Here is a 10,458-nt window from a genome sequence, read left to right on the forward strand (position 1 = left end):
GTGTGAGTTTAAGCCGCCAGGTCCGGGACTTGAACTTCGGTCGACTACATGGGAGTCCAGTGACATAGCCATTATGCCAACTGCTGGTTCCTCTGTTTTCTTTTTTCTTACAGAGCATGGTACTCAATGGACAGAGAAAGTGAAAAATCACCACCCAAGGGGATGTCCATGCCATGTAATTCTCCTCTTGGGATTTTGGTTATGCACGCACGTACACCTGGCATGGATTTCAAGCCACCAGGTCTAGGACTTTAACCACAAAACTGGCCATGTGGGATCAAGCCCTTTAACCACCATGCCACTGGCCTGAGGTCTATGGTTTGATAACGTTTACCAAACAGTGGAATACCTCACCTGCGGCCAAACCATGCTGACTATTACCCTATTTAGTTCTGATGTCCTTTCCAGTGGTGGGTTCCCCACACAGTCCGTGTTAGCACGTGCACAGCAGAGACCTACCACCAAATCCCATCCCAATTTCTGTGCACGCATTCCGTCACACGCTCGTGCTCTCTCGTACAGCAGTGAGTATCAGCCCGTTCAGGGATTCTGCCTTCTCATTAACCCCTCTCTGACCTTTCTCCCTATAACTCTCAGCAAATGCTTCTCATGGCTTAGGGACCCAACTTTCTCTAGAGAATTTTGCAGTAAACCCTTCAGTCTCACCATGTGTATTTAATCACATTTAACAGGCATGAAAATCAAGACACACTTAGACACTAAGGCCAACTTAAAACAACAATAACGAGAAGAGCTAGTCATTATGAGATATCTCCAAACCACGTGCTGCACTCAGCACCTGACACACACACTCTTACGTCTTTCACCTTAGCAGGCCTTTACGGTAGGTGCTTGGATGATTGCTGTGTTAGCAGCCAGGTAGGAAGGCACCTTACCTCGAGTTTAAGTAACTTGCCCAAGGTCACCCAGCAAGCAATTGGCAAAGATGGAGTGATCTTGATGTCTGTCGGATGACAGAGTTGATCTAACCTCCATGTTTCATTGTCAGGAAAGACAATTCCTAAGTGTGTCTAGTGTCTGAATTTATAACCGTGTGATTCCCTAGGTTACACACCATACCCAGGATTCCACAGCCTTCTCTTCGTGGGGGAGAAAAAATACATATTCTTGCTAGTCTAGAGCACTTCTGAAGTAAGGTGCCAGATTTCTCAGGATGCAGAGAACAGGGGCCTGGGCTCCCATCAGGTCGAACCAAGAGGTCACATCAGAACTCAGTACCAGGGCACACAGGGACAGAAGCCAGAGAACCGTGGGTTAGAGTGAGTGGCAGTGCAGACGTGGAAGGAGAGAGTGAAGATTATTCCTCAGGAAGTTATTCCTCGGGAAGTTAGGCCTCTATGGGCAAGAAGTAGGGAGTGAGGAAAGGAGCAGAGGAGAGACTGGATTCAACAGAAGGGTTGTGCTTTCTCTTTGTAGTTTTGTTCTGTTGAAGATTTGTGCATGTTGCAATGCCGGGGAGGGCTGTGGGTGGGAAACTAAGCAGATCCAGGAGACCACATGGAGGGCCAGGTACTGATCAGCGAGGACCCTCAGTCAGCCAGGTCAGGAAGATCTTTGAAGCCCACAACAGGGGAACATGTTTGCTGGGTTTGACGCCAAAACCTGCTTGTACCTGCATCCCTGGCTTCCCACCGTCACTGGCTGGTACTCTCTGACTATGAGCTGAGTCGCTAAGGAGCTGTGAACAGTCAGGAACATTTCCTTTCTGCTGGGCAAAACGTCTTATGCTTTTTTAGTGAGAAAACACAAATACACAATACCAGAAGATGAACCCTGAAGCAGCCTCATGCGTAGGTGACAAGGCCTGATGCAAGGGACACTAAGTCTGCCTCCACTTCAAATAGCCCTCACCAGCCAGCCTTGGGTCCTTGATCCACTCTGTCATTCGGATTACCTTCTTAGACTCCTGTTAAGACACAAACAGGTCAAAACCATCTAGACAAGAACACGCTGGTTCCGTCCACCACTATTGACAATGGCCCAAAGGCAGGAGTAACCCACGTATCTGTTGAATGGATGGATAAACAAAACGTGGTATGTACATGCGATGGGATATTATTTGGCTTTAAAAAAGAAGACAATTCTGACACATGCTACCACATGGATGAACTCTGAAGACATTATGCTGAGTGACATAAGCCAGTCACAGAAGGACAAATTCTATTGGGTTGTCAGAAAAGTCGCGACATATTTTTTTCTATGCAAAAATGTGTCATCACTTTTCCAACAACCCAATATATGATCCCACTTATAAGAGGCATCCAAAGTTGCCAGGTCCGTGGAGGCAGAAAGCAGGATGGTGGTTGCCGGAGAGGAGAGAGTGAGGGGCTGATGTCTAATGCGTCCGGAATTTCAGTCTGGGATGTTGAAAACAGTGCCCATGACGGAGGTGGTGATATTTACACAACGATGTGGGTGTACTTACGACAGGAACTGCACCTTTAAAAATGACTAAAATGGCCAATCTGGTGTTACATTTTGCCCCAATTCAACAGACAAAAACCAGAGTCATTTAAAGCGGCCACATAATTCCTCATTCTCACCATTACTAGTTTGGCCCAGCTCTCCATTTTAGCCAAGGACATTCCAGAGGGAGCCGGACCTTCTGGGATCAGGAAGAGCCGAGACACAGAGATGAGAGTCGTGAGGAGAGTGAGTCATTAGGCTCTCGAGAGTGCTGGACAAAGGCCACCAGCTCTTGGGTTCCTGTCTAGACCTGAGTGGGGTGCCCTGCTGGGTCCTTAGCAGCAGAAGAGTGTGAAAATCCCACACCCCGGGGGCTGCTCGAGAGCAGCGAGTGGTCTCTGTCTGCTTTGCCTGTGACCAGGGCCATGGGGCCAGAGTATTACTCTAGGGAGTAATAATACTACAAGGCGGTTACTAGCAGGCCCCCGTGAGCCAGCAACTCAGCTTGTTCAGAAACTTTCCCCAGACCTCCCTTTTGTAAGCTGGTGTGATGGAGGCCTGACACCGTGGTCGATGCCGATGGTGGGTGTAAGGATGGCAGAGCCGTGCCCCGTGGTCCACCACGCCGTGTGCTTGCCACGATTTGGCTGGTACCACCTCCACTAGCAGACCATGGGAAAGAAAGCCATTTTGGCACTTTAACCTTCTCCCCTTAACGAGAGAGAGAGAGAGAGAGAGAGAGAGAATGATTTATACTAGTATGCAAATGCTTAAGGAAGGAATAAATTAAATTTCCATGCTCTCCAGCTTGAGCTATTTTTGTCATATGCTTTCTAGTCTGCGACATGCTTTGCCAACTTTCTATTTTTAGGTGATCAGGAAAAGCCTAGTTTAAGTTCTCTGCCTTCTGACTCCTCCCCCACATTGTGCAGGAGGCGCGGTGATGTGGGGGAGACTCTGTCCCATCAGTACAAGGTAAGTGACCAGGAAGTGACAGTCACATGAAAATCTCACCTTGGTGACAAAGCATCCTGGATGTGGGCTTTGCTTCCTTTGCAAATGTCAGCTAGTCCTGCCTGCCCCCAGCCCAGATGGCGCAGTCGATGAGACAGGAAAAATACGTAGTCTGGAGTATTTACAGTGTTTCCCCCACTCCCATTTCCTGTGGAGGATTTCGTCTTGGCCAGCCAAGTACTGGAGGATTTCTTGTGCAGGGTACGGGGAAACGCAGGGAGGGATTTTGAATTGTGCAGGCCTGTGGGTGGGAAGGCTCGATGCTTTGTCCAAATAAAGGCAGAGGTTACCTACGAAGGAAAGCAGAATAGATCGTAAGGTAAGGAGAGGATGCGAAAGACAGGAGTCGGGGGTGGGCCAGATTTAGGGGGAGTCACGAGATAAATGACGGGGGATTGGAGTAACTTCTGGGTTTTCATGAGGAGGATCTGGAAGAACGATGAGAGAACAAGATGTTTCAGAAGTATTTGAGTATAAATGGAATCCACCTCCTTGCCCTTTGGCATCTTTGAGATTTCAGTAAAATACAAATCTGTCTAAAAACTATTTTTGTATGCATAACTGGTGTTCATTTAAGGCAGCCTGAACTACCTGAAGGCAAGAGTTTAATACTGAAGGAGTACCCCCCTGTACCCCACTTCTCCCATAACTCAGACTGTGGTCCTGTTTTTGTTGTTGTTGTTATTATTTTTTGTTTGTTTTTTGTTTTACTTTAAGGTTTTTGCCGAAGAGCACATGCATTCACTAGAGATAGAAAGTTAGAACGTGAGATGGGACCAGCAGTTAGCATAATGGCTATGTCGCTGGACTCCCATGTAGTCGACTGTGGTTTGAGTCCTGGACCCGGTGGCTTAAATTCACGTTGGGCACGTGTGCCTGCGTGCCCAAGATCCCAAGAGGAGAATGGAGGAGAAGGGATTGCAGTGTGGTCATTCCCCCTTGGGGGGTGATTTCTTGCTCTCTGTTTCTCTGTCCATCTCTGTCTTTCTGGTGAGCACACGCACTCTATAGCAAAAACCTCTAAGAAAAAAGAAAGAAAGAAAGAAAGAAAGAAAGAAAGAAAGAAAGAAAGAAAGAAAGGGAAGGAAGGAAGGAAGGAAGGAAGGAAGGAAGGAAGGAAGGAAGGAAGGAAGGAGAAAGAAAGAAAAAGAAAGTGAGAAATCACCTCCCAAGGGTGATGGCCATGCCACAATCCCTTTTACTTCATTCTCTCAAGATTTGGGGCACACAAGCACATGTGCCCAGCATGATTTAGAATCACCAGGTCTGGACCCAAATCACAGTTGACTATGTGGGATTCCAGCACCTTAACCACCATGCCACCTGCTGGCTTCATGTTCTTGATATGTTGAACTCGTGTCGTATGACTAGGTGTGGACCTCAGATACGTTCTGTTTGATTAGTTCAGTTTTCTTTTCTTTTCTTTTCTTTTCTTTTCTTTTCTTTTCTTTTCTTTTCTTTTCTTTTCTTTTCTTGTTTTTCTATGTCAAAATGTGTCATGACTTTTCTAACAACCCAATAATACAACAATAAAATTCAATCCTTTCTTTCTTCCTTCCTTCCTTCCTTCCTTCCTTCCTTTCTTTCTTCCTTCCTTCCTTTCTTTTTCCTTTCTTTCTTCCCTTTCTTTCTTCCCTCCCTCCCTTTCTTCTTTCTTTCTTTCTTTCCTTTCTTTCTTTCTCCTTTCTTTCTTCCCTTTCTTTTTTCCCTCCCTCCCTCCCTCCTTTCTTCTTTCTCTCTCTCTCTTTCTTTCTACCAATACAGAACATTTGGATTTCACATTTAGACAGTTTACATTTCCTTTATTACTTCCCTTGAAAAATTGCAAATCTGGCAACACAAGGCCCTCGTCCCCATAAGGCAAAAATAGAACTTGTGCTCTCTCGTTCACCCCAGCGCCTGCCACTCACAGGAGGCGTGCATATGCACCTGCACCTGCTCACGTCCTGCGTTTGTACTTCCTCCCATCTGGCAACAGCACACTGGATAATCAGAGCGGCTCTCCTGCTGAGGACAATTAAAAAAATGGGGAAACATAGAAATACAATCTGCTCAAAAGTGCAGCCAAAGTGGAGAACCCTGCTAGAGACGATGCCTAACCCTGCAGGTTGAAAGCCATTTTACTTACCTTTTTATATTCATGTGGCTACGGAGAACCAAGTGTGGAACTTTAGTACCCGAAGGACAGTTCAGGCCTGTGAGGGACGTTTTTTCTTCGTTTGTATTATCTGTGGCTGGGGCGCTTCCTTTTCACGGTGTCAATGAGGCTATTCATAACTTTGAACTGTCAGATACGATATCCTCATGCTTGTGTGGTAAGTATGTGGCCCTAGGAGAATCTGACTGCTATGTTATTAACCATAGTTACAAGTCTAGCAAATCCGTGCATTGAATTAAATACGTATGTATGAACACATACACAGGATCTTCAAAAAGCTCATGGAAAATACATAGGATGAAAATCTATGCATAGATTTCATTTTTTTTTGCATCAAAAATATATTCGTATTTTAGTTCTATTTTTTACACAAACATATTACAGTAGCTTCATATGTACCCATATGCGTTATACGGACATACATGCATGTTTACATATGTGCTTGCAATTATAGCTTGGTTTCTGTTTTACACAAAAGGCACTCTGCGTGTATAGTCCATTCTGATTCTGCTTCATAGGTATTTTGTATCCATAGCTACAGCAGACATCTTTACTTATTCCTAGTATTGCAGAATATAATTTAAAATAAAAATAAAAAGAGAGGTGTGTGCTTGCCAGAGAGCCACAGAGACAGAGACTGAGAGAGGCTGAAATCCTGTCATGATTCTGGGCACACAAGCACATGCCCAGCAAGATTTTCAAGTCTCCAGAGCCAGGACTGGAACCATGGTTGATCATGTGGGATCTAGTCAACCACTAGGCTTCTGGGCTGGCCCTATAATGTTATTTTTAAAAAGAGAAACCAAATTGTTCTATGTTCATATATTAGGCCACTAAAATAGCATTCTACTTATCCCCGTGTTTGGGACCCTACATGGAAGCTTACTAAATTGAACAATATATTGGTTCGAGTATTTAGATGTAAAGGTGGTATTTGACTTAGTCAACAGAATGAATTTTTTTTAAAAAAACCTTTCATTTAACTGAACTTATTATTGGTATTTTAAAAATCTGCTATAGCACACATGTGCTCACTAGAGAAAGAAAGAAAGAAAGTGAGAAAGCAAGCCACCAGGTCTAGGACTCAAATCACGGTCAGCCAAGTGGGTGCCCAGGGCCATAACAACTACGTCACCTGCTGGCCCCATGAATGAAAAATTTGAATGTTTTGTTTCTACTTCTCTCTCTCTCTTTTTAATAAGTAAATAAATGTTAAAATTTTTTTAAAAATGTACTTGAAAGCATCAATGTTAAGATAGTGACAAGTCGCCAAAGATCTGAAAAAGGTGGGCGCTCAGGGAGGCAGGCCCAGTAATTGGGGCTTCTTTTCTCACTGGGACAGACGATTGTTGCCTCGGCAAATATACAAAGAAACACAAGGCCAAGCAGCACCCCGGCCGCCCTGCATTCCCATGGGGGTGAAAGTTGGAATCTAGTGACTGCCAAAGGAAAAGGGGGACCTGGAGCCTCTCATTTGGGGGTAGAATCTGGGAGGATGGGACCTGAAGAGTGGATAAATTCAATAAAAGCAGTCAAAACTCTGTCGGAGGTGTTGTCTCTGTCCTCTCTGTCTCTCTTGCTCATGAAATATGTAAAAGAACTTTCAAAAATAAAAATGAGGGGACCAGCAGTTAGCATAATGGCTATGTCACTGGACTCCCATGTAGTCGACTGCGGTTCACGTCTCGGACCCAGTGGCTTAAAACTCATGGCGGGCGCTTGTGCGTGCGTGCCCAAGATCCCAAGAGGAGAATGGAGGAGAAGGGATTGTGGCGTGGCCATCCCTCCTGGGGGGTGATTTCTCGCTTTCTGTCTCTCTGTCTCTCTCTGTCTGTCTGGCAAGCGCACGTGCCCTATAGCATAAACCTCTAAAATAAAATAAAATAAAATAAAATAAAAATGAGGAAAAGTAAAAGAAGCTGAATTAAGTCATTACTCTTGGGGGCGACGACACTTCCTAAGATTGGTGAAGAGTGAGCGAGCTGCTTTCCTTTTAGACAGTAGAGAAGTGCTTCTTATGAACGCAAACACATCCTTAAGCAAATTTGTTTTATGAAACACTACCTATAGAACGGGTAAGCCTGGCTAGCAGGTAGTGTGGTGATAAGGGTGCTGGACTCCCACACCAGCACTGTAATCACGGTTGGCCCCAGTTTGAGTCCTGGCCCTGGTGCCTTGACACTCATGCTCAGCATGTGTGTGTACTGTCTCAAAATCCCAGGAAGAGAACGGAGGAGAAGGGATTACGCTGTGGCCATCCCCCTCAGGTGCTGATTTCTCACTTTCCCTCTCTCCGTCTCTCTGTCTCTCCAGCAAGCATATGCACCCTCTGACAAACACCTTTAAACAAACAAACAAAAAATAAATAAATAAATAAATAAAGAGAGAAAGAAATCGAAAACCTAGCGCTTTCTCATTTTCTAAGATGGCAGGCGAAAAAGTTGAGAAGCCAATACGAAGGAGAAGAAGTCTTAAGCCGAGAACGCGATGCCAGTAGCAAGGTTAAAAAGAGTGACCCAAAGGCTGAAAATCCCAAGAAGGGGAAGCCCCATTGCAGCCCAAAACCAGTCTTGGTCTGAGGCATCGGCAGATACTCCTGATCTGCCCTGTATTCCGGGAAGGCCATGTGTAAGAGGAAGTACTCAGCCACTAAATCCAGGATGGAAAAGAAAAAGCAGAAGCTTCTTGCCACTGTCACAAAACCAGTGAGTGGTGACAAGAATGGTACCTGGGTTGTTAAACCTTGCAAAATGCCTAGGTATTATCCTACTGAAGATGTGTCTCAAAAGCTGTTGAACTGGGACCAGCAGATGGCGTAATGGTTACATCGCTGGACTCCTAGGTAGTCGGCTATAGTTTGAGTCCCAGACACAGTGGCTTAAAACTCATGCCAGGCACATGTGCATGCATGCCCAAGATCCTGAGAGGAGAATGGAGGAGAAAGGATTGTGGCATGGCCATCCCCCCTGGGGGGTGATTTCTCACTTCCTGTCTCTGGATCTGCCTGATGTCAAAAATCTCTCAGAAAACAAAAGGGGAAAATAAGCTGTTGAGCCATGGCAGAAAACCCTTCAGTCATCATGTGAGAGAGCTGTGAGCCAGGGGCACTCTGGAACCATTCTGGTCATCCTTACTGGACACCACAGGGGCAAGAGGGTGGTTTTTCCCGGAACAAATGAGCAGTGGCTCACTACTTGTGACTAGACCTCTGAGACTCGATCTAGTTCCACTGCATAGAACACACCGGAAATTTGTCATCGCTGCCTCCACAAAAATTGATATTTGCAACATAAAAATCCCCAAACACCTTACTGATGCCTAAGAAAAAAGCTGTGGAAGCCCAGACACTAGGAAGGTGAGATCTTTGACACAGAGAAGGAGAGAACTACGAGATTATGAGAAATATGAGGTTGATCAGAATGCTACAGACTCCCAAATTTTACCAAAAATCAAAGCTGTTCCTCTGCCCCAGGACTACCTATGATCTGTATTTCCCCTTACAAACTCCATTTGGAGTTTATCTTCTTAAGTTGATGTTCTAAATTTCTTGCCAAGAACATAATTAAATAAATGATATCTATATATATGTATGTATACATATACATACATACATATATATACATACATATATATACATATATATAAAAGGAAAGAAAAAAAGAAGAAAAGAGAAATAAAGAAGAAAAAAGAAGAAGAAAAAAGAAAAAGAAAAAGGAAAAGGAAAGGAAAGGAGAACTTGGAAATTGATACTCAAAAATGTTCCTGGTTGTGCCACTTGAAAACTATGGGCCAACATCCAGGGTAATGCATCATAGAAGCCTGCAGAGGGCAGTGTTAGACAAGCTTTCGGGCTCAATCCTGCCTCTCCCCGGGAGCAGAAAGGCAATTCAACCTGATGCCTGGCCCGGAAGGCCCAGCCCATGCCCCCTGATATGTGTTCTCAATGAATTCTTCACAGGAAACTGACTCCCTGGAGAATGGAGGCCAGAGACTCTATTCTGTACCTAGAGTTAGGGCCTGGGACCAGAAACAGATGAAAATCTCATGTTCCCCTTGAAACACTGCATTTAGGAACGATATGGAGGATGGAAGCTGGGTCTGACTTACTCGTAGTGCTTTTGTTTTTCCTCTTACGAAATGGAAACAACAGTGCAATATCAGCAATTTACAGCTGCAGGAGACAGTAGGGGAAAGTGCCGGGAGCTCCAGCTCTGAGGTCAGAGAGCGGAGCACCAAGCAAGTTCTCTCTACTCTCCTGCCAAGCTTCCCGCGCCTCGGTTTCCCGGGCCGTCAGAGAGGAACAGCGGTCCTTTCCTGGTGGACCTGTTGTGAGGATAAAAGGAGACAAGACTGGAAAAGAGCTCAGCATATGAATGACATTTAGGAAGAACCCAGTAAATAATAGCGAAGATGAAGCTATGGATATGGGCTTGGCAACTTGTCAAGCAGGGCTGTCTTAAAACTTTCCATTCACATCTGAAGAGGCAGAATCAGAGCTGAGAAGTCAAGCGATTTCCATGTTGTAAGTTTTACAAGCCTCGGAGCTGGAAGCAGAGACAGCCGGGGAGGAAGGCAGATGAGTGTGCTGGATGCGAGAGGCCAGATCTTTGACATCCCTGTGGGGGCTCCCACCCCAGTGCTGACTTAGACACACGATCTGTGTCTAAAACCGCACGTATGTTGACTGCATGGCCTGACCATCAGCCTCACCTGCCTGGCACGTGAAAGTAATGGCTTTTTCATTCCAAGCACCCTCTGTGAAACATCAGTGGGTGAGGGTGAATAAAAACCGCTGAGTTGGACAGATTGCTCGAATATGCTAAAAACAAGGCTGAGAACAAGACCCCACCTTCTGCCGC

At 45.3% G+C, this 10,458-nt stretch overlaps 1 long non-coding RNA gene across 2 annotated transcripts in view; it reads right to left on the reverse strand.

Annotated features, from left to right (window-relative positions):
• LOC106734517 (uncharacterized) overlaps nucleotides 1-10,458 on the reverse strand; it is a 390,280-nt gene that overhangs the window by 3,936 nt on the left and 375,886 nt on the right. The window contains exons 6-7 of one of the 2 annotated variants that reach the window (XR_003548791.1): nucleotides 3,442-3,731; nucleotides 1,860-1,927 (exon numbers count right to left, since the gene is read on the reverse strand). This is a non-coding gene — a long non-coding RNA (uncharacterized LOC106734517). Of the gene's footprint in view, nucleotides 1-1,859; nucleotides 1,928-3,441; nucleotides 3,732-10,458 lie in introns of those variants that run through there. The other variant, XR_003548790.1, reaches the window with a different exon arrangement.

Source organism: Tupaia chinensis, unplaced genomic scaffold, assembly GCF_000334495.1.
Source record: "Tupaia chinensis unplaced genomic scaffold, TupChi_1.0 Scaffold000132_1, whole genome shotgun sequence".
NCBI lineage: Eukaryota > Metazoa > Chordata > Mammalia > Scandentia > Tupaiidae > Tupaia > Tupaia belangeri.